Source organism: Pseudophryne corroboree, unplaced genomic scaffold (genome assembly GCF_028390025.1).
Source record: "Pseudophryne corroboree isolate aPseCor3 unplaced genomic scaffold, aPseCor3.hap2 scaffold_410, whole genome shotgun sequence".
NCBI lineage: Eukaryota > Metazoa > Chordata > Amphibia > Anura > Myobatrachidae > Pseudophryne > Pseudophryne corroboree.
The window spans coordinates 388,255-405,000 of NW_026970045.1; the positions used below are offsets into that span (position 1 = coordinate 388,255).

The 16,746-nt window shown below is 38.9% G+C and overlaps 43 non-coding genes across 43 annotated transcripts in view; all 43 read right to left on the reverse strand.

The window, feature by feature from the left end:
• Positions 1 to 241: 241 nt before the first annotated feature.
• On the reverse strand, positions 242 to 357 carry LOC135024629 (U5 spliceosomal RNA). Its single transcript, XR_010221442.1, has one exon. It is a non-coding gene; the product is annotated as a U5 spliceosomal RNA (small nuclear RNA).
• A 274-nt stretch (positions 358 to 631) lies between these two features.
• On the reverse strand, positions 632 to 747 carry LOC135024543 (U5 spliceosomal RNA). The gene has a single exon (XR_010221361.1). It is a non-coding gene; the product is annotated as a U5 spliceosomal RNA (small nuclear RNA).
• Positions 748 to 1,017: 270 nt separating this feature from the next.
• On the reverse strand, positions 1,018 to 1,133 carry LOC135024372 (U5 spliceosomal RNA). Its single transcript, XR_010221198.1, has one exon. It is a non-coding gene; the product is annotated as a U5 spliceosomal RNA (small nuclear RNA).
• A 286-nt stretch (positions 1,134 to 1,419) lies between these two features.
• LOC135024504 (U5 spliceosomal RNA) lies at positions 1,420 to 1,533 on the reverse strand. Its single transcript, XR_010221323.1, has one exon. It is a non-coding gene; the product is annotated as a U5 spliceosomal RNA (small nuclear RNA).
• Positions 1,534 to 1,815: 282 nt separating this feature from the next.
• Positions 1,816 to 1,931, reverse strand: LOC135025066 (U5 spliceosomal RNA). Its single transcript, XR_010221872.1, has one exon. It is a non-coding gene; the product is annotated as a U5 spliceosomal RNA (small nuclear RNA).
• A 282-nt stretch (positions 1,932 to 2,213) lies between these two features.
• LOC135025039 (U5 spliceosomal RNA) lies at positions 2,214 to 2,329 on the reverse strand. Its single transcript, XR_010221846.1, has one exon. It is a non-coding gene; the product is annotated as a U5 spliceosomal RNA (small nuclear RNA).
• Positions 2,330 to 2,599: 270 nt separating this feature from the next.
• Positions 2,600 to 2,715, reverse strand: LOC135024860 (U5 spliceosomal RNA). The gene has a single exon (XR_010221671.1). It is a non-coding gene; the product is annotated as a U5 spliceosomal RNA (small nuclear RNA).
• A 274-nt stretch (positions 2,716 to 2,989) lies between these two features.
• On the reverse strand, positions 2,990 to 3,105 carry LOC135024904 (U5 spliceosomal RNA). The gene has a single exon (XR_010221715.1). It is a non-coding gene; the product is annotated as a U5 spliceosomal RNA (small nuclear RNA).
• Positions 3,106 to 3,387: 282 nt separating this feature from the next.
• Positions 3,388 to 3,503, reverse strand: LOC135024616 (U5 spliceosomal RNA). The gene has a single exon (XR_010221429.1). It is a non-coding gene; the product is annotated as a U5 spliceosomal RNA (small nuclear RNA).
• Positions 3,504 to 3,785: 282 nt separating this feature from the next.
• On the reverse strand, positions 3,786 to 3,901 carry LOC135024878 (U5 spliceosomal RNA). Its single transcript, XR_010221689.1, has one exon. It is a non-coding gene; the product is annotated as a U5 spliceosomal RNA (small nuclear RNA).
• A 274-nt stretch (positions 3,902 to 4,175) lies between these two features.
• On the reverse strand, positions 4,176 to 4,291 carry LOC135024546 (U5 spliceosomal RNA). Its single transcript, XR_010221364.1, has one exon. It is a non-coding gene; the product is annotated as a U5 spliceosomal RNA (small nuclear RNA).
• Positions 4,292 to 4,573: 282 nt separating this feature from the next.
• Positions 4,574 to 4,689, reverse strand: LOC135024465 (U5 spliceosomal RNA). Its single transcript, XR_010221286.1, has one exon. It is a non-coding gene; the product is annotated as a U5 spliceosomal RNA (small nuclear RNA).
• Positions 4,690 to 4,971: 282 nt separating this feature from the next.
• On the reverse strand, positions 4,972 to 5,087 carry LOC135025047 (U5 spliceosomal RNA). Its single transcript, XR_010221854.1, has one exon. It is a non-coding gene; the product is annotated as a U5 spliceosomal RNA (small nuclear RNA).
• A 270-nt stretch (positions 5,088 to 5,357) lies between these two features.
• Positions 5,358 to 5,473, reverse strand: LOC135025007 (U5 spliceosomal RNA). The gene has a single exon (XR_010221814.1). It is a non-coding gene; the product is annotated as a U5 spliceosomal RNA (small nuclear RNA).
• Positions 5,474 to 5,755: 282 nt separating this feature from the next.
• LOC135024965 (U5 spliceosomal RNA) lies at positions 5,756 to 5,871 on the reverse strand. The gene has a single exon (XR_010221774.1). It is a non-coding gene; the product is annotated as a U5 spliceosomal RNA (small nuclear RNA).
• Positions 5,872 to 6,141: 270 nt separating this feature from the next.
• LOC135024731 (U5 spliceosomal RNA) lies at positions 6,142 to 6,257 on the reverse strand. The gene has a single exon (XR_010221545.1). It is a non-coding gene; the product is annotated as a U5 spliceosomal RNA (small nuclear RNA).
• A 286-nt stretch (positions 6,258 to 6,543) lies between these two features.
• Positions 6,544 to 6,659, reverse strand: LOC135025057 (U5 spliceosomal RNA). Its single transcript, XR_010221864.1, has one exon. It is a non-coding gene; the product is annotated as a U5 spliceosomal RNA (small nuclear RNA).
• A 270-nt stretch (positions 6,660 to 6,929) lies between these two features.
• LOC135024683 (U5 spliceosomal RNA) lies at positions 6,930 to 7,045 on the reverse strand. Its single transcript, XR_010221496.1, has one exon. It is a non-coding gene; the product is annotated as a U5 spliceosomal RNA (small nuclear RNA).
• A 278-nt stretch (positions 7,046 to 7,323) lies between these two features.
• Positions 7,324 to 7,439, reverse strand: LOC135024545 (U5 spliceosomal RNA). Its single transcript, XR_010221363.1, has one exon. It is a non-coding gene; the product is annotated as a U5 spliceosomal RNA (small nuclear RNA).
• Positions 7,440 to 7,709: 270 nt separating this feature from the next.
• Positions 7,710 to 7,825, reverse strand: LOC135024909 (U5 spliceosomal RNA). The gene has a single exon (XR_010221720.1). It is a non-coding gene; the product is annotated as a U5 spliceosomal RNA (small nuclear RNA).
• Positions 7,826 to 8,099: 274 nt separating this feature from the next.
• On the reverse strand, positions 8,100 to 8,215 carry LOC135024515 (U5 spliceosomal RNA). The gene has a single exon (XR_010221334.1). It is a non-coding gene; the product is annotated as a U5 spliceosomal RNA (small nuclear RNA).
• Positions 8,216 to 8,489: 274 nt separating this feature from the next.
• On the reverse strand, positions 8,490 to 8,605 carry LOC135025034 (U5 spliceosomal RNA). The gene has a single exon (XR_010221841.1). It is a non-coding gene; the product is annotated as a U5 spliceosomal RNA (small nuclear RNA).
• A 282-nt stretch (positions 8,606 to 8,887) lies between these two features.
• Positions 8,888 to 9,001, reverse strand: LOC135024505 (U5 spliceosomal RNA). Its single transcript, XR_010221324.1, has one exon. It is a non-coding gene; the product is annotated as a U5 spliceosomal RNA (small nuclear RNA).
• Positions 9,002 to 9,271: 270 nt separating this feature from the next.
• Positions 9,272 to 9,387, reverse strand: LOC135024817 (U5 spliceosomal RNA). The gene has a single exon (XR_010221630.1). It is a non-coding gene; the product is annotated as a U5 spliceosomal RNA (small nuclear RNA).
• Positions 9,388 to 9,669: 282 nt separating this feature from the next.
• Positions 9,670 to 9,785, reverse strand: LOC135024750 (U5 spliceosomal RNA). The gene has a single exon (XR_010221564.1). It is a non-coding gene; the product is annotated as a U5 spliceosomal RNA (small nuclear RNA).
• A 274-nt stretch (positions 9,786 to 10,059) lies between these two features.
• Positions 10,060 to 10,175, reverse strand: LOC135024843 (U5 spliceosomal RNA). The gene has a single exon (XR_010221654.1). It is a non-coding gene; the product is annotated as a U5 spliceosomal RNA (small nuclear RNA).
• Positions 10,176 to 10,449: 274 nt separating this feature from the next.
• Positions 10,450 to 10,565, reverse strand: LOC135024942 (U5 spliceosomal RNA). The gene has a single exon (XR_010221752.1). It is a non-coding gene; the product is annotated as a U5 spliceosomal RNA (small nuclear RNA).
• Positions 10,566 to 10,839: 274 nt separating this feature from the next.
• Positions 10,840 to 10,955, reverse strand: LOC135024802 (U5 spliceosomal RNA). The gene has a single exon (XR_010221615.1). It is a non-coding gene; the product is annotated as a U5 spliceosomal RNA (small nuclear RNA).
• Positions 10,956 to 11,225: 270 nt separating this feature from the next.
• Positions 11,226 to 11,341, reverse strand: LOC135024458 (U5 spliceosomal RNA). The gene has a single exon (XR_010221280.1). It is a non-coding gene; the product is annotated as a U5 spliceosomal RNA (small nuclear RNA).
• Positions 11,342 to 11,615: 274 nt separating this feature from the next.
• Positions 11,616 to 11,731, reverse strand: LOC135024421 (U5 spliceosomal RNA). The gene has a single exon (XR_010221244.1). It is a non-coding gene; the product is annotated as a U5 spliceosomal RNA (small nuclear RNA).
• Positions 11,732 to 12,013: 282 nt separating this feature from the next.
• Positions 12,014 to 12,129, reverse strand: LOC135024538 (U5 spliceosomal RNA). The gene has a single exon (XR_010221356.1). It is a non-coding gene; the product is annotated as a U5 spliceosomal RNA (small nuclear RNA).
• Positions 12,130 to 12,411: 282 nt separating this feature from the next.
• Positions 12,412 to 12,527, reverse strand: LOC135025052 (U5 spliceosomal RNA). The gene has a single exon (XR_010221859.1). It is a non-coding gene; the product is annotated as a U5 spliceosomal RNA (small nuclear RNA).
• Positions 12,528 to 12,797: 270 nt separating this feature from the next.
• On the reverse strand, positions 12,798 to 12,913 carry LOC135024586 (U5 spliceosomal RNA). Its single transcript, XR_010221404.1, has one exon. It is a non-coding gene; the product is annotated as a U5 spliceosomal RNA (small nuclear RNA).
• A 270-nt stretch (positions 12,914 to 13,183) lies between these two features.
• LOC135024713 (U5 spliceosomal RNA) lies at positions 13,184 to 13,299 on the reverse strand. The gene has a single exon (XR_010221527.1). It is a non-coding gene; the product is annotated as a U5 spliceosomal RNA (small nuclear RNA).
• A 282-nt stretch (positions 13,300 to 13,581) lies between these two features.
• On the reverse strand, positions 13,582 to 13,697 carry LOC135024948 (U5 spliceosomal RNA). The gene has a single exon (XR_010221758.1). It is a non-coding gene; the product is annotated as a U5 spliceosomal RNA (small nuclear RNA).
• Positions 13,698 to 13,967: 270 nt separating this feature from the next.
• Positions 13,968 to 14,083, reverse strand: LOC135024480 (U5 spliceosomal RNA). The gene has a single exon (XR_010221301.1). It is a non-coding gene; the product is annotated as a U5 spliceosomal RNA (small nuclear RNA).
• Positions 14,084 to 14,357: 274 nt separating this feature from the next.
• On the reverse strand, positions 14,358 to 14,473 carry LOC135024995 (U5 spliceosomal RNA). Its single transcript, XR_010221802.1, has one exon. It is a non-coding gene; the product is annotated as a U5 spliceosomal RNA (small nuclear RNA).
• Positions 14,474 to 14,747: 274 nt separating this feature from the next.
• Positions 14,748 to 14,863, reverse strand: LOC135025079 (U5 spliceosomal RNA). Its single transcript, XR_010221885.1, has one exon. It is a non-coding gene; the product is annotated as a U5 spliceosomal RNA (small nuclear RNA).
• A 270-nt stretch (positions 14,864 to 15,133) lies between these two features.
• Positions 15,134 to 15,249, reverse strand: LOC135024488 (U5 spliceosomal RNA). Its single transcript, XR_010221309.1, has one exon. It is a non-coding gene; the product is annotated as a U5 spliceosomal RNA (small nuclear RNA).
• Positions 15,250 to 15,523: 274 nt separating this feature from the next.
• On the reverse strand, positions 15,524 to 15,639 carry LOC135024810 (U5 spliceosomal RNA). Its single transcript, XR_010221623.1, has one exon. It is a non-coding gene; the product is annotated as a U5 spliceosomal RNA (small nuclear RNA).
• Positions 15,640 to 15,913: 274 nt separating this feature from the next.
• LOC135024973 (U5 spliceosomal RNA) lies at positions 15,914 to 16,029 on the reverse strand. The gene has a single exon (XR_010221781.1). It is a non-coding gene; the product is annotated as a U5 spliceosomal RNA (small nuclear RNA).
• A 282-nt stretch (positions 16,030 to 16,311) lies between these two features.
• On the reverse strand, positions 16,312 to 16,427 carry LOC135024613 (U5 spliceosomal RNA). Its single transcript, XR_010221427.1, has one exon. It is a non-coding gene; the product is annotated as a U5 spliceosomal RNA (small nuclear RNA).
• Positions 16,428 to 16,697: 270 nt separating this feature from the next.
• Positions 16,698 to 16,746, reverse strand: part of LOC135024547 (U5 spliceosomal RNA) — a 116-nt gene continuing 67 nt past the window's right edge. The window contains exon 1 of the small nuclear RNA XR_010221365.1: positions 16,698 to 16,746. This exon is cut by the window's right edge and continues 67 nt beyond it. This is a non-coding gene — a small nuclear RNA (U5 spliceosomal RNA).

Genomic DNA, 16,746 nt, shown 5'->3' on the forward strand with positions numbered 1-16,746 from the left:
CATGCCAGCAGTCCTCATTCAGCTCAAAGTGAACGCCCAATTTGAAAGATAGCAGATTTCTCACCTGGTTTCCCCTTGCTATAAGCATGGTTAATACTGTTTTCCATGTGCTCCCAGATCTTTCAAGCAATTAGTATGGTAAAGAAAGTTCTGTTTGAAAAGAAACAGACATTTACTGTCATTTCTATGCAAATGAGCTAACATTAAAGCACACTCGTTCTATCTTTAAACCAATAAAAGAAACCCCAACAAGATGGGGTATGCAAAAATTGAGATAAAACTCAGTTTTGCTCCTCTCCACGGAAATCTTTAGTAAAAGGCGAAAGATATGTTCGTTCTGAAGAGAAACCAGAGCATGACAAAGATTCCACCTGTCGCCTGAGTGCCAAGCCAGCAGTCCTCATTCAGCTCAAAGTGAGCACCCAATTTGAAAGAAAGAAAGCAGATTTCTCACCAGGCTTCCCCTTGCTATAAGCATGGTTTGTACTCTTTTCCATGTGCTCCCAGATCTTTCAAGCAATTAGTATGGTCAAGAAAGTTCTGTTTGAAAAGAAACAGACATTTACTGTCATTTCTATGCAAATGAGCTTACATTAAAGCACACTCGTTCTATCTTTAAACCGATAAAAGAAACCCCAATAAGAAGGGGCATGCAAAAATTGAGATAAAACTCAGTTTTGCTCCTCTCCACCTAAATCTTTAATAAAAGGCAAAAGATTTGTTCGTTCTGAAGAGAAACCTGAGCATGACCAAGATTCCTCCTGTCGCCTGAGTGCCATGCCAGCAGTCCTCATTCAGCTCAAAGTGAGCGCCCAATTTGAAAGAAAGCAGATTTCTCTCCTGGCTTCCCCTTGCTATAACCATGGTTTGTACTGTTTTCCATGTGCTCCCAGATATTTCAAGCAATTAGCATGGTCAAGAAAGTTCTGTTTGAAAAGAAACAAACATTTACTGTCATTTCTATGCAAATGAGCTTACATTAAAGCACACTCGTTCTATCTTTAAACCAATAAAAGAAACTTCAATAAGATGGGGCATACAAAAATTGAGATAAAACTCAGAATTGCTCCTCTCCACGGAAATCTTTAGTAAAAGGTGAAAGATTTGTTCGTTCTGAAAAGAAACCAGAGCATGACCAAGATTCCTCCTATCGCCTGAGTGCCATGCCAGCAGTCCTCATTCAGCTCAAAGTGAGCACCCAATTTGAAAGAAAGAAAGCAGATTTCTCACCAGGCTTCCCCTTATTATAAGCATGGGTTGTACTCTATTCCATGTGCTCCCAGATCTTTCAAGTAATTAGTATGGTCAAGAAAGTTCTGTTTGAAAAGAAACAGGAATTTACTGTCATTGTTATGCAAATACATTTACATTAAAGCTACCAAAAAAGCACACACATTCTGTCTTTAAACTGATAAAAGAAACCCCAATAATATGGCATGCAAAAATTGAGATAAAACTCAGTTTTGCTCCTCTCCACGGAAATCTTTAATAAAAGGCGAAAGATTTGTTAATTCTGAAGAGAAACCAGAGCATGACCAAGATTCCACCTGTCGCCTGAGTGCCAAGCCAGCTGTCCTCATTCAGCATAAAGTGAGCACCCAATTTGAAAGAAAGCAGATTTCTAACCAGGCTTCCCCTTGCTATAAGCATGGTTTGTACTCTATTCCATGTGCTCCCAGATCTTTCAAGTAATTAGTATGGTCAAGAAAGTTCTGTTTGAAAAGAAACAGGAATTTACTGTCATTGTTATGCAAATAAACTTACATTAAAGCTACCAAGAAAGCACACTCATTCTGTCTTTAAACTGATAAAAGAAACCCCAATAATATGGGGCATGCAAAAATTGAGATAAAACTCAGTTTTGCTCCTCTCCACTGAAATCTTTAGTAAAAGGTGAAAGATTTGTTCGTTCTGAAGAGAAAGCAGAGCATGACCAAGATTCCTCCTGTCGCCTGAGTGCCATGCCAGCAGTCCTCATTCAGCTCAAAGTGAGCGCCCAATTTGAAAGATAGCAGATTTCTCACCAGGCTTCCCCTTGCTATAAGCATGGTTTATACTGTTTTCCACGTGCTCCCAGATCTTTCAAGCAATTAGTATGGTCAAGAAAGTTCTGTTTGAAAAGAAACAGGAATTTACTGTCATTGTTATGCAAATAAACTTACATTAAAGCTACCAAGAAAGCACACTCATTCTGTCTTTAAACTGATAAAAGAAACCCCAATAATATGGGGCATGCAAAAATTGAGATAAAACTCAGTTTTGCTCCTCTCCACTGAAATCTTTAGAAAAAGGCAAAAGATTTGTTCATTCTGAAGAGAAACCAGAGCATGACCAAGATTCCATCTGTCGCGTGAGTGCCATGCCAGCAGTCCTCATTCAGCTCAAAGTGAGCGCCCAATTTGAAAGAAAGCAGATTTCTCACCTGGCTTCCCCTTGCTATAAGCATGGTTTGTACTGTTTTCCATGTGCTCCCAGATATTTCAAGCAATTAGCATGGTCAAGAAAGTTATGTTTGAAAAGAAACAAACATTTACTGTCATTTCTATGCAAATTAGCTTACATTAAAGCACACTCGTTCTATCTTTAAACCAATAAAAGAAACCTCAATAATATGGGGCATACAAAAATTGAGATAAAACTCAGTTTTGCTCCTCTCCACGGAAATCTTTAGTAAAAGGTGAAAGATTTGTTCGTTCTGAAGAGAAACCAGAGCATGACCAAGATTCCACCTATCGCCTGAGTGCCATGCCAGCAGTCCTCATTCAGCTCAAAGTGAGCACCCAATTTGAAAGAAAGAAAGCAGATTTCTCACCAGGCTTCCCCTTATTATAAGCATGGTTTGTACTCTTTTCCATGTGCTCCCAGATCTTTCAAGCAATTAGTATGGTCAAGAAAGTTCTGTTTGAAAAGAAACAGACATTTACTGTCATTTCTATGCAAATGAGCTTACATTAAAGCACACTCGTTCTATCTTTAAACCGATAAAAGAAACCCCAATAAGATGGGGCATGCAAAAATTGAGATAAAACTCAGTTTTGCTCCCCTCCACGGAAATCTTTAATAAAAGGCGAAAGATTTGTTCATTCTGAAGAGAAACCAGAGCATGACCAAGATTCCACCTGTCGCCTGAGTGCCAAGCCAGCAGTCCTCATTCAGCTTAAAGTGAGCACCCAATTTGAAAGAAAGCAGATTTCTAACCAGGCTTCCCCTTGCTATAAGCATGGTTTGTACTCTATTCCATGTGCTCCCAGATCTTTCAAATAATTAGTATGGTCAAGAAAGTTCTGTTTGAAAAGAAACAGGAATTTACTGTCATTGTTATGCAAATAAACTTACATTAAAGCTACCAAGAAAGCACACTCATTCTGTCTTTAAACTGATAAAAGAAACCCCAATAATATGGGGCATGCAAAAATTGAGATAAAGCTCAGTTTTGCTCCTCTCCACGGAAATCTTTAGTAAAAGGTGAAAGATTTGTTCGTTCTGAAGAGAAACCAGAGCATGACCAAGATTCCTCCTGTCGCCTGAGTGCCATGCCAGCAGTCCTCATTCAGCTCAAAGTGAATGCCCAATTTGAAAGATAGCAGATTTCTCACCTGGTTTCCCCTTGCTATAAGCATGGTTTATACTGTTTTCCACGTGCTCCCAGATCTTTCAAGCAATTAGTATGGTAAAGAAAGTTCTGTTTGAAAAGAAACAGACATTTACTGTCATTGTTATGCAAATAAACTTACATCAAAGCTACTAAGAAAGTACACTCGTTCTGTCTTTAAACTAATAATAGAAACCCCAATAATATGGGGCATGCAAAAATTGAGATAAAACTCAGTTTTGCTCCTCTCCACGGAAATCTTTAGTAAAAGGCGAAAGGTTTATTTGTTCTGAAGAGAAACCAGAGCATGATCAAGATTCCACCTGTCGCCTGAGTGCCAAGCCAGCAATCCTCATTCAGCTTAAAGTGAGCACCCAATTTGAAAGAAAGAAAGCAGATTTCTCACCAGGCTTCCCCTTGCTATAAGCATGGTTTGTACTCTTTTCCATGTGCTCCCAGTTCTTTCAAGCAATTAGTATGGTCAAGAAAGTTCTGTTTGAAAAGAAACAGACATTTACTGTCATTTCTATGAAAATGAGCTTACATTAAAGCACACTTGTTCTATCTTTAAACCAATAAAAGAAACCTCAATAAGACGGGGCATACAAAAATTGAGATAAAACTCAGTTTTGCTCCTCTCCACAGAAACCTTTAGTAAAAGGAGAAAGATTTGTTCATTCTGAAGAGAAACCAGAGCATGACCAAGATTCCACCTGTCGCCTGAGTGCCAAGCCAGCAGTCCTCATTCAGCTTAAAGTGAGCACCCAATTTGAAAGAAAGCAGATTTCTAACCAGGCTTCCCCTTGCTATAAGCATGGTTTGTACTCTATTCCATGTGCTCCCAGATCTTTCAAGTAATTAGTATGGTCAAGAAAGTTCTGTTTGAAAAGAAACAGGAATTTACTGTCATTGTTATGCAAATAAACTTACATTAAAGCCACCAAGAAAGCACACTCATTCTGTCTTTAAACTGATAAAAGAAACCCCAATAATATGGGGCATGCAAAAATTGAGATAAAACTCAGTTTTGCTCCTCTCCACTGAAATCTTTAGTAAAAGGTGAAAGATTTGTTCGTTCTGAAGAAAAAGCAGAGCATGACCAAGATTCCTCCTGTCGCCTGAGTGCCATGCCAGCAGTCCTCATTCAGCTCAAAGTGAGCGCCCAATTTGAAAGATAGCAGATTTCTCACCAGGCTTCCCCTTGCTATAAGCATGGTTTATACTGTTTTCCACGTGCTCCCAGATCTTTCAAGCAATTAGTATGGTCAAGAAAGTTCTGTTTGAAAAGAAACAGGAATTTACTGTCATTGTTATGCAAATAAACTTACATCAAAGCTACTAAGAAAGCACACTCGTTCTGTCTTTAAACTAATAATAGAAACCCCAATAATATGGAGCATGCAAAAATTGAGATAAAACTCAGTTTTGCTCCTCTCCACAGAAAACTTTAGTAAAAGGCGAAAGATTTGTTCGTTCTGAAGAGAAACCAGAGCATGACCAAGATTCCATCTGTCGCGTGAGTGCCATGCCAGCAGTCCTCATTCAGCTCAAAGTGAGCGCCCAATTTGAAAGAAAGCAGATTTCTCACCTGGCTTCCCCTTGCTATAAGCATGGTTTGTACTGTTTTCCATGTGCTCCCAGATATTTCAAGCAATTAGCATGGTCAAGAAAGTTCTGTTTGAAAAGAAACAAACATTTACTGTAATTTCTATGCAAATGAGCTTACATTAAAGCACACTCGTTCTATCTTTAAACCAATAAAAGATACCTCAATAAGATGGGGCATACAAAAATTGAGATAAAACTCAGTTTTGCTCCTCTCCACGGAAATCTTTAGTAAAAGGTGAAAGATTTGTTCGTTCTGAAGAGAAACCAGAGCATGACAAAGATTCCACCTGTCGCCTGAGTGCCAAGCCAGCAGTCCTCATTCAGCTTAAAGTGAGCACCCAATTTGAAAGAAAGCAGATTTCTAACCAGGCTTCCCCTTGCTATAAGCATGGTTTGTACTCTATTCCATGTGCTCCCAGATCTTTCAAGTAATTAGTATGGTCAAGAAAGTTCTGTTTGAAAAGAAACAGGAATTTACTGTCATTGTTATGCAAATAAACTTACATTAAAGCTACCAAGAAAGCACACTCATTCTGTCTTTAAACTGATAAAAAAAAAACCAATAACACGGGGCATGCAAAAATTGATATAAAACTCAGTTTTGCTCCTCTCCACGGAAATCTTTAGTAAAAGGCGAAAGATTTGTTCGTTCTGAAGAGAAACCAGAGCATGACCAAAATTCCTCCTGTCGCCTGAGTGCCATGCCAGCAGTCCTCATTCAGCTCAAAGTGAGCGCCCAATTTGAAAGAAAGCAGATTTCTCACCTGGCTTCCCCTTGCTATAAGCATGGTTTGTACTCTTTTCCATGTGCTCCCAGTTCTTTCAAGCAATTAGTATGGTCAAGAAAGTTCTGTTTGAAAAGAAACAGACATTTACTGTCATTTCTATGCAAATGAGCTTACATTAAAGCACACTCGTTCTATCTTTAAACCAATAAAAGAAACCTCAATAAGACGGGGCATACAAAAATTGAGATAAAACTCAGTTTTGCTCCTCTCCACGGAAATCTTTAGTAAAAGGCGAAAGATTTGTTCGTTCTGAAGAGAAACCAGAGCATGACCAAAATTCCTCCTGTCGCCTGAGTGCCATGCCAGCAGTCCTCATTCAGCTCAAAGTGAGCACCCAATTTGAAAGAAAGAAAGCAGATTTCTCACCAGGCTTCCCCTTGCTATAAGCATGGTTTGTACTCTTTTCCATGTGCTCCCAGATCTTTCAAGCAATTAGTATGGTCAAGAAAGTTCCTTTTGAAAAGAAACAGGCATTTACTGTCATTGTTATGCAAATAAACTTACATGAAAGCTACCAAGAATGCACACTCATTCTGTCTTTAAACTGATAAAAGAAACCCCAATTATATGGGGCATGCAAAAATTGAGATAAAACTCAGTTTTGCTCCTCTCCACGGAAATCTTTAGTAAAAGGCGAAAGATTTGTTCGTTCTGAAGAGAAACCAGAGCATGACCAAGATTCCTCCTGTCGCCTGAGTGCCATGCCAGCAGTCCTCATTCAGCTCAAAGTGAACGCCCAATTTGAAAGATAGCAGATTTCTCACCTGGTTTCCCCTTGCTATAAGCATGGTTTATACTGTTTTCCATGTGCTCCCAGATCTTTCAAGCAATTAGTATGGTAAAGAAAGTTCTGTTTGAAAAGAAACAGACATTTACTGTCATTTCTATGCAAATGAGCTAACATTAAAGCACACTCGTTCTATCTTTAAACCAATAAAAGAAACCCCAACAAGATGGGGTATGCAAAAATTGAGATAAAACTCAGTTTTGCTCCTCTCCACGGAAATCTTTAGTAAAAGGTGAAAGATTTGTTCGTTCTGAAGAGAAACCAGAGCATGACAAAGATTCCACCAGTCGCCTGAGTGCCAAGCCAGCAGTCCTCATTCAGCTCAAAGTGAGCACCCAATTTGAAAGAAAGAAAGAAAGCAGATTTCTCACCAGGCTTCCCCTTGCTATAAGCATGGTTTGTACTCTTTTCCATGTGCTCCCAGATCTTTCAAGCAATTAGTATGGTCAAGAAAGTTCTGTTTGAAAAGAAACAGACATTTACTGTCATTTCTATGCAAATGAGCTTACATTAAAGCACACTCGTTCTATCTTTAAACCGATAAAAGAAATCCCAATAAGATGGGGCATGCAAAAATTGAGATAAAACTCAGTTTTGCTCCTCTCCACCTAAATCTTTAATAAAAGGCAAAAGATTTGTTCGTTCTGAAGAGAAACCTGAGCATGACCAAGATTCCTCCTGTCGCCTGAGTGCCATGCCAGCAGTCCTCATTCAGCTCAAAGTGAGCGCCCAATTTGAAAGAAAGCAGATTTCTCTCCTGGCTTCCCCTTGCTATAACCATGGTTTGTACTGTTTTCCATGTGCTCCCAGATATTTCAAGCAATTAGCATGGTCAAGAAAGTTCTGCTTGAAAAGAAACAAACATTTACTGTCATTTCTATGCAAATGAGCTTACATTAAATCACACTCGTTCTATCTTTAAACCAATAAAAGAAACCTCAATAAGATGGGGCATACAAAAATTGAGATAAAACTCAGAATTGCTCCTCTCCACGGAAATCTTTAGTAAAAGGTGAAAGATTTGTTCGTTCTGAAAAGAAACCAGAGCATGACCAAGATTCCTCCTATCGCCTGAGTGCCATGCCAGCAGTCCTCATTCAGCTCAAAGTGAGCACCCAATTTGAAAGAAAGAAAACAGATTTCTCACCAGGCTTCCCCTTATTATAAGCATGGTTTGTACTCTTTTCCATGTGCTCCCAGATCTTTTAAGCAATTAGTATGGTCAAGAAAGTTCTGTTTGAAAAGAAACAGACATTTACTGTCATTTCTATGCAAATGAGCTTACATTAAAGCACACTCGTTCTATCTTTAAACCAATAAAAGAAACCTCAATAAGATGGGGCATACAAAAACTGAGATAAAACTCAGTTTTGCTCCTCTTTACGGAAATCTTTAGTAAAAGGTGAAAGATTTGTTCATTCTGAAGAGAAACCAGAGCATGACCAAGATTCCACCTATCGCCTTAATGCCGTGCCAGCAGTCCTCATTCAGCTCAAAGTGAGCACCCAATTTGAAAGAAAGAAAACAGATTTCTCACCAGGCTTCCCCTTATTATAAGCATGGTTTGTACTCTTTTCCATGTGCTCCCAGATCTTTTAAGCAATTAGTATGGTCAAGAAAGTTCTGTTTGAAAAGAAACAGACATTTACTGTCATTTCTATGCAAATGAGCTTACATTAAAGCACACTCGTTCTATCTTTAAACCGATAAAAGAAACCCCAATAAGATGGGGCATGCAAAAATTGAGATAAAACTCAGTTTTGCTCCTCTCCACGGAAATCTTTAATAAAAGGCGAAAGATTTGTTAATTCTGAAGAGAAACCAGAGCATGACCAAGATTCCACCTGTCGCCTGAGTGCCAAGCCAGCTGTCCTCATTCAGCATAAAGTGAGCACCCAATTTGAAAGAAAGCAGATTTCTAACCAGGCTTCCCCTTGCTATAAGCATGGTTTGTACTCTATTCCATGTGCTCCCAGATCTTTCAAGTAATTAGTATGGTCAAGAAAGTTCTGTTTGAAAAGAAACAGGAATTTACTGTCATTGTTATGCAAATACATTTACATTAAAGCTACCAAAAAAGCACACACATTCTGTCTTTAAACTGATAAAAGAAACCCCAATAATATGGCATGCAAAAATTGAGATAAAACTCAGTTTTGCTCCTCTCCACGGAAATCTTTAATAAAAGGCGAAAGATTTGTTAATTCTGAAGAGAAACCAGAGCATGACCAAGATTCCTCCTGTCGCCTGAGTGCCATGCCAGCAGTCCTCATTCAGCTCAAAGTGAGCGCCCAATTTGAAAGAAAGCAGATTTCTCACCATGCTTCCCCTTGCTATAAGCATGGTTTGTACTCTTTTCCATGTGCTCCCAGATCTTTCAAGCAATTAGTATGGTCAAGAAAGTTCTGTTTGAAAAGAAACAGACATTTACTGTCATTTCTATGCAAATGAGCTTACATTAAAGCACACTCGTTCTATCTTTAAACCGATAAAAGAAACCCCAATAAGATGGGGCATGCAAAAATTGAGATAAAACTCAGTTTTGCTCCTCTCCACGGAAATCTTTAATAAAAGGCGAAAGATTTGTTCATTCTGAAGAGAAACCAGAGCATGACCAAGATTCCACCTGTCGCCTGAGTGCCAAGCCAGCTGTCCTCATTCAGCTTAAAGTGAGCACCCAATTTGAAAGAAAGCAGATTTCTAACCAGGCTTCCCCTTGCTATAAGCATGGTTTGTACTCTATTCCATGTGCTCCCAGATCTTTCAAGTAATTAGTATGGTCAAGAAAGTTCTGTTTGAAAAGAAACAGGAATTTACTGTCATTGTTATGCAAATAAACTTACATTAAAGCTACCAAAAAAGCACACACATTCTGTCTTTAAACTGATAAAAGAAACCCCAATAATATGGGGCATGCAAAAATTGAGATAAAACTCAGTTTTGCTCCTCTCCACGGAAATCTTTAGTAAAATGCGAAAGATTTGTTCGTTCTGAAGAGAAACCAGAGCATGACCAAGATTCCTCCTGTCGCCTGAGTGCCATGCCAGCAGTCCTCATTCAGCTCAAAGTGAGCACCCAATTTGAAAGAAAGAAAGCAGATTTCTCACCAGGCTTCCACTTGCTATAAGCATGGTTTGTACTCTTTTCCATGTGCTCCCAGATCTTTCAAGCAATTAGTATGGTCAAGAAAGTTCTGTTTGAAAAGAAACAAACATTTACTGTCATTTCTATGCAAATGAGCTTACATTAAAGCACACTCGTTCTATCTTTAAACCAATAAAAGAAACCTCAATAAGATGGGGCATACAAAAATTGAGATAAAACTCAGTTTTGCTCCTCTCCACGGAAATCTTTAGTAAAAGGTGAAAGATTTGTTCGTTCTGAAGAGAAACCAGAGCATGACCAAGATTCCTCCTATCGCCTGAGTGCCCTGCCAGCAGTCCTCATTCAGCTCAAAGTGAGCACCCAATTTGAAAGAAAGAAAGCAGATTTCTCACCAGGCTTCCCCTTATTATAAACATGGTTTGTACTCTTTTCCATGTGCTCCCAGATCTTTCAAGCAATCAGTATGGTCAAGAAAGTTCTGTTTGAAAAGAAACAGAGATTTACTGTCATTTCTATGCAAATGAGCTTACATTAAAGCACACTCGTTCTATCTTTAAACCAATAAAAGAAACCCCAATAAGATGGGGCACGCAAAAATTGAGATAAAACTCAGTTTTGCTTCTCTCCACGGAAATCTTTAATAAAAGGCGAAAGATTTGTTCATTCTGAAGAGAAACCAGAGCATGACCAAGATTCCTCCTGTCGCCTGAGTGCCATGCCAGCAGTCCTCATTCAGCTTAAAGTGAGCACCCAATTTGAAAGAAAGAAAGCAGATTTCTCACCAGGCTTCCCCTTGCTATAAGCATGGTTTGTACTCTTTTCCATGTGCTCCCAGTTCTTTCAAGCAATTAGTATGGTCAAGAAAGTTCTGTTTGAAAATAAACAGACATTTACTGTCATTTCTATGCAAATGAGCTTACATTAAAGCACACTCGTTCTATCTTTAAACCAATAAAAGAAACCTCAATTAGACAGGGCATACAAAAATTGAGATAAAACTCAGTTTTGCTCCTCTCCACGGAAATCTTTAGTAAAAGGCAAAAGATTTGTTCGTTCTGAAGAGAAACCAGAGCATGACCAAGATTCCTCCTGTCGCCTGAGTGCCATGCCAGCAGTCCTCATTCAGCTCAAAGTGAGCGCCCAATTTGAAAGATAGCAGATTTCTCACCTGGCTTCCCCTTGCTATAAGCATGGTTTATACTGTTTTCCACGTGCTCCCAGATCTTTCAAGCAATTAGTATGGTCAAGAAAGTTCTGTTTGAAAAGAAACAGACATTTACTGTCATTTCTATGCAAATGAGCTTACATTAAAGCACACTCGTTCTATCTTTAAACCAATAAAAGAAACCTCAATAAGATGGGGCATACAAAAACTGAGATAAAACTCAGTTTTGCTCCTCTCCACAGAAATCTTTAGTAAAAGGTGAAAGATTTGTTCGTTCTGAAGAGAAACCAGAGCATGACCAAGATTCCTCCTGTCGCCTGAGTGCCATGCCAGCAGTCCTCATTCAGCTCAAAGTGAGCACCCAATTTGAAAGAAAGAAAGCAGATTTCTCACCAGGCTTCCCCTTGCTATAAGCATGGTTTGTACTCTTTTCCATGTGCTCCCAGATCTTTCAAGCAATTAGTATGGTCAAGAAAGTTCTGTTTGAAAAGAAACAGACATTTACTGTCATTTCTATGCAAATGAGCTTAAATTAAAGCACACTCGTTCTATCTTTAAACCGATAAAAGAAACCCCAATAAAATGGGGCATGCAAAAATTGAGATAAAACTCAGTTTTGCTCCTCTCCACGGAAATCTTTAGTAAAAGGCGAAAGATTTATTCGTTCTGAAGAGAAACCAGAGCATGACCAAGATTCCACCTGTCGCCTGAGTGCCAAGCCAGCAGTCCTCATTCAGCTTAAAGTGAGCACACAATTTGAAAGAAAGTAGATTTCTAACCATGCTTCCCCTTGCTATAAGCATGATTTGTACTCTATTCCATGTGCTCCCAGATCTTTCAAGTAATTAGTATGGTCAAGAAAGTTCTGTTTGAAAAGAAACAGGAATTTACTGTCATTGTTATGCAAATAAACTTACATTAAAGCTACCAAGATAGCACACTCATTCTATCTTTAAACCGATAAAAGAAACCCCAATAAAATGGGGCATGCAAAAATTGAGATAAAACTCAGTTTTGCTCCTCTCCACGGAAATCTTTAGTAAAAGGCGAAAGATTTATTCGTTCTGAAGAGAAACCAGAGCATGACCAAGATTCCACCTGTCGCCTGAGTGCCAAGCCAGCAGTCCTCATTCAGCTTAAAGTGAGCACACAATTTGAAAGAAAGTAGATTTCTAACCATGCTTCCCCTTGCTATAAGCATGATTTGTACTCTATTCCATGTGCTCCCAGATCTTTCAAGTAATTAGTATGGTCAAGAAAGTTCTGTTTGAAAAGAAACAGGAATTTACTGTCATTGTTATGCAAATAAACTTACATTAAAGCTACCAAGATAGCACACTCATTCTGTCTTTAAACTGATAAAAGAAACCCCAATAATATGGGGCATGCAAAAATTGAGATAAAACTCAGTTTTGCTCCTCTCCACGGACATCTTTAATAAAAGGCGAAAGATTTGTTCGTTCTGAAGAGAAACCTGAGCATGACCAAGATTCCTCCTGTCGCCTGAGTGCCATGCCAGCAGTCCTCATTCAGCTCAAAGTGAGCGCCCAATTTGAAAGATAGCAGATTTCTCACCTGGCTTCCCCTTGCTATAAGCATGGTTTATACTGTTTTCCACGTACTTCCAGATCTTTCAAGCAATTAGTATGGTCAAGAAAGTTCTGTTTGAAAAGAAACAGACATTTACTGTCATTTCTATGCAAATGAGCTTACATTAAAGCACACTCGTTCTATCTTTAAACCAATAAAAGAAACCTCAATAAGACTGGGCATACAAAAATTGAGATAAAACTCAGTTTTGCTCCTCTCCACAGAAATCTTTAATAAAAAGCGAAAGATTTGTTCATTCTGAAGAGAAACCAGAGCATGACCAAGATTCCTCCTGTTGCCTGAGTGCCATGCCAGCAGTCCTCATTCAGCTCAAAGTGAGCGCCCAATTTGAAGGATAGCAGATTTCTCACCTGGCTTCCCCTTGCTATAAGCATGGTTTATACTGTTTTCCACGTGCTCCCAGATCTTTCAAGCAATTAGTATGGTCAAGAAAGTTCTGTTTGAAAAGAAACAGACATTTACTGTCATTTCTATGCAAATGAGCTTACATTAAAGCACACTCATTCTATCTTTAAACCAATAAAAGAAACCCCAATAAGAAGGGGCATGCAAAAATTGAGATAAAACTCAGTTTTGCTCCTCTCCACGGAAATCTTTAGTAAAAGGCGAAAAATTTGTTCGTTCTGAAGAGAAACCAGAGCATGACCAAGATTCCTCCTGTCGCCTGAGTGCCATGCCAGCAGTCCTCATTCAGCTCAAAGTGAGCGCCCAATTTGAAAGAAAGCAGATTTCTCACCTGGCTTCCCCTTGCTTTAAGTATGGTTTATACTGTTTTCCATGTGCTCCCAGATCTTTCAAGCAATTAGTATTGTCAAGAAAGTTCTGTTTGAAAAGAAACAGGCATTTACTGTCATTGTTATGCAAATAAACTTACATCAAAGCTACTAAGAAAGCACACTCGTTCTGTCTTTAAACTAATAATAGAAACCCCAATAATATGGGGCATGCAAAAATTGAGATAAAACTCAGTTTTGCTCCTCTCCACAGAAAACTTTAGTAAAAGGCGAAAGATTTGTTCGTTCTGAAGAGAAACCAGAGCATGACCAAGATTCCATCTGTCGCGTGAGTGCCATGCCAGCAGTCCTCATTCAGCTCAAAGTGAGCGCCCAATTTGAAAGAAAGCAGATTTCTCACCTGGCTTCCCCTTGCTATAAGCATGGTTTGTTCTGTTTTCCATGTGCTCCCAGATATTTCAAGCAATTAGCATGGTCAAGAAAGTTCTGTTTGAAAAGAAACAAACATTTACTGTCATTTCTATGCAAATGAGCTTACATTACAGCACACTCGTTCTATCTTTAAACCAATAAAAGAAACCTCAATAAGATGGGGCATACAAAAATTGAGATAAAACTCAGTTTTGCTCATCTCCACGGAAATCTTTAGTAAAAGGTGAAAGATTTGTTCGTTCTGAAGAGAAACCCGAGCATGACCAAGATTCCTCCTATCGCCTGAGTGCCATGCCAGCAGTCCTCATTCAGCTCAAAGTGAGCACCCAATTTGAAAAAAAGAAAGCAGATTTCTCACCAGGCTTCCCCTTATTATAAACATGGTTTGTACTCTATTCCATGTGCTCCCAGATCTTTCAAGCAATCAGTATGGTCAAGAAAGTTCTGTTTGAAAAGAAACAGACATTTACTGTCATTTCTATGCAAATGAGCTTACATTAAAGCACACTCGTTCTATCTTTAAACCAATAAAAGAAACCCCAATAAGATGGGGCATGCAAAAATTGAGATAAAACTCAGTTTTGCTTCTCTCCACGGAAATCTTTAATAAAAGGCGAAAGATTTGTTCATTCTGAAGAGTAACCAGAGCATGACCAAGATTCCTCCTGTCGCCTGAGTGCCATGCCAGCAGTCCTCATTCAGCTTAAAGTGAGCACCCAATTTGAAAGAAAGAAAGCAGATTTCTCACCAGGCTTCCCCTTGCTATAAGCATGGTTTGTACTCTTTTCCATGTGCTCCCAGATCTTTCAAGCAATTAGTATGGTCAAGAAAGTTCTGTTTGAAAAGAAACAGACATTTACTGTCATTTCTATGCAAATGAGCTTACATTAAAGCACACTCGTTCTATCTTTAAACCGATAAAAGAAACCCCAATAAGATAAGGCATGAAAAAATTGAGATAAAACTCAGTTTTGCTCCTCTCCACGGAAATCTTTAATAAAAGGCGAAAGATTTGTTCATTCTGAAGAGAAACCAGAGCATGACCAAGATTCCTCCTGTCGCCTGAGTGCCATGCCAGCAGTCCTCATTCAGCTCAAAGTGAGCGCCCAATTTGAAAGAAAGCAGATTTCTCACCAGGCTTCTCCTTGCTATAAGCATGGTTTGTACTCTTTTCCATGTGCTCCCAGTTTTTTCAAGCAATTGGTATGGTCAAGAAAGTTCTGTTTGAAAATAAACAGACATTTACTGTCATTTCTATGCAAATGAGCTTACATTAAAGCACACTCGTTCTATCTTTAAACCAATAAAAGAAACCTCAATAAGACGGGGCATACAAAAATTGAGATAAAACTCAGTTTTGCTCATCTCCACGGAAATCTTTAGTAAAAGGTGAAAGATTTGTTCGTTCTGAAGAGAAACCAGAGCATGACCAAGATTCCTCCTATCGCCTGAGTGCCATGCCAGCAGTCCTCATTCAGCTCAAAGTGAGCACCCAATTTGAAAGAAAGAAAGCAGATTTCTCACCAGGCTTCCCCTTATTATAAGCATGGTTTGTACTCTTTACCATGTGCTCCCAGATCTTTCAAGCAATCATTATGGTCAAGAAAGTTCTGTTTGAAAAGAAACAGACATTTACTGTCATTTCTATGCAAATGAGCTTACATTAAAGCACACTCGTTCTATCTTTAAACCGATAAAAGAAACCCCAATAAGATGGGGCATGCAAAAATTGAGATAAAACTCAGTTTTGCTTCTCTCCACGGAAATCTTTAATAAAAGGCGAAAGATTTGTTCATTCTGAAGAGAAACCAGAGCATGACCAAGATTCCTCCTGTCGCCTGAGTGCCAAGCCAGCAGTCCTCATTCAGCTTAAAGTGAGCACCCAATTTGAAAGAAAGAAAGCAGATTTCTCACCAGGCTTCCCCTTGCTATAAGCATGGTTTGTACTCTTTTCCATGTGCTCCCAGTTCTTTCAAACAATTAGTATGGTCAAGAAAGTTCTGTTTGAAAATAAACAGACATTTACTGTAATTTCTATGCAAATGAGCTTACATTAAAGCACACTCATTCTATCTTTAAACCAATAAAAGAAACCTCAATTAGACGGGGCATACAAAAATTGAGATAAAACTCAGTTTTGCTCCTCTCCACAGAAATCTTTAGTAAAAGGCGAAAGATTTGTTCGTTCTGAAGAGAAACCAGAGCATGACCAAGATTCCACCTGTTGCCTGATTGCCAAGCCAGCAGTCCTCATTCAGCTTAAAGTGAGCACCCAATTTGAAAGAAAGCAGATTTCTAACCAGGCTTCCCCTTGCTATAAGCATGGTTTGTACTCTATTCCATGTGCTCCCAGATCTTTCAAGTAATTAGTATGGTCAAGAAAGTTCTGTTTGAAAAGAAACAGGAATTTACTGTCATTGTTATGCAAATAAACTTACATTAAAGCTACCAAGAAAGCACACTCATTCTGTCTTTAAACTGATAAAAGAAACCCCAATAATATGGGGCATGCAAAAATTGAGATAAAACTCAGTTTTGCTCCTCTACACGGAAATCTTTAGTAAAAGGCGAAAGATTTGTTCGTACTGAAGAGAAACCAGAGCATGACCAAGATTCCTCCTGTCGCCTGAGTGCCATGCCAGCAGTCCTCATTCAGCTCAAAGTGAGCGCCCAATTTGAAAGATAGCAGATTTCTCACCTGGCTTCCCCTTGCTATAAGCATGGTTTATACTGTTTTCCATGTGCTCCCAGTTTTTTCAAGCAATTAGTATGGTCAAGAAAGTTCTGTTTGAAAATAAACAGACATTTACTGTCATTTCTATGCAAATGAGCTTACATTAAAGCACACTCGTTCTATCTTTAAACCAATAAAAGAAACCTCAATAAGACGGGGCATACAAAAATTGAGATAAAACTCAGTTTTG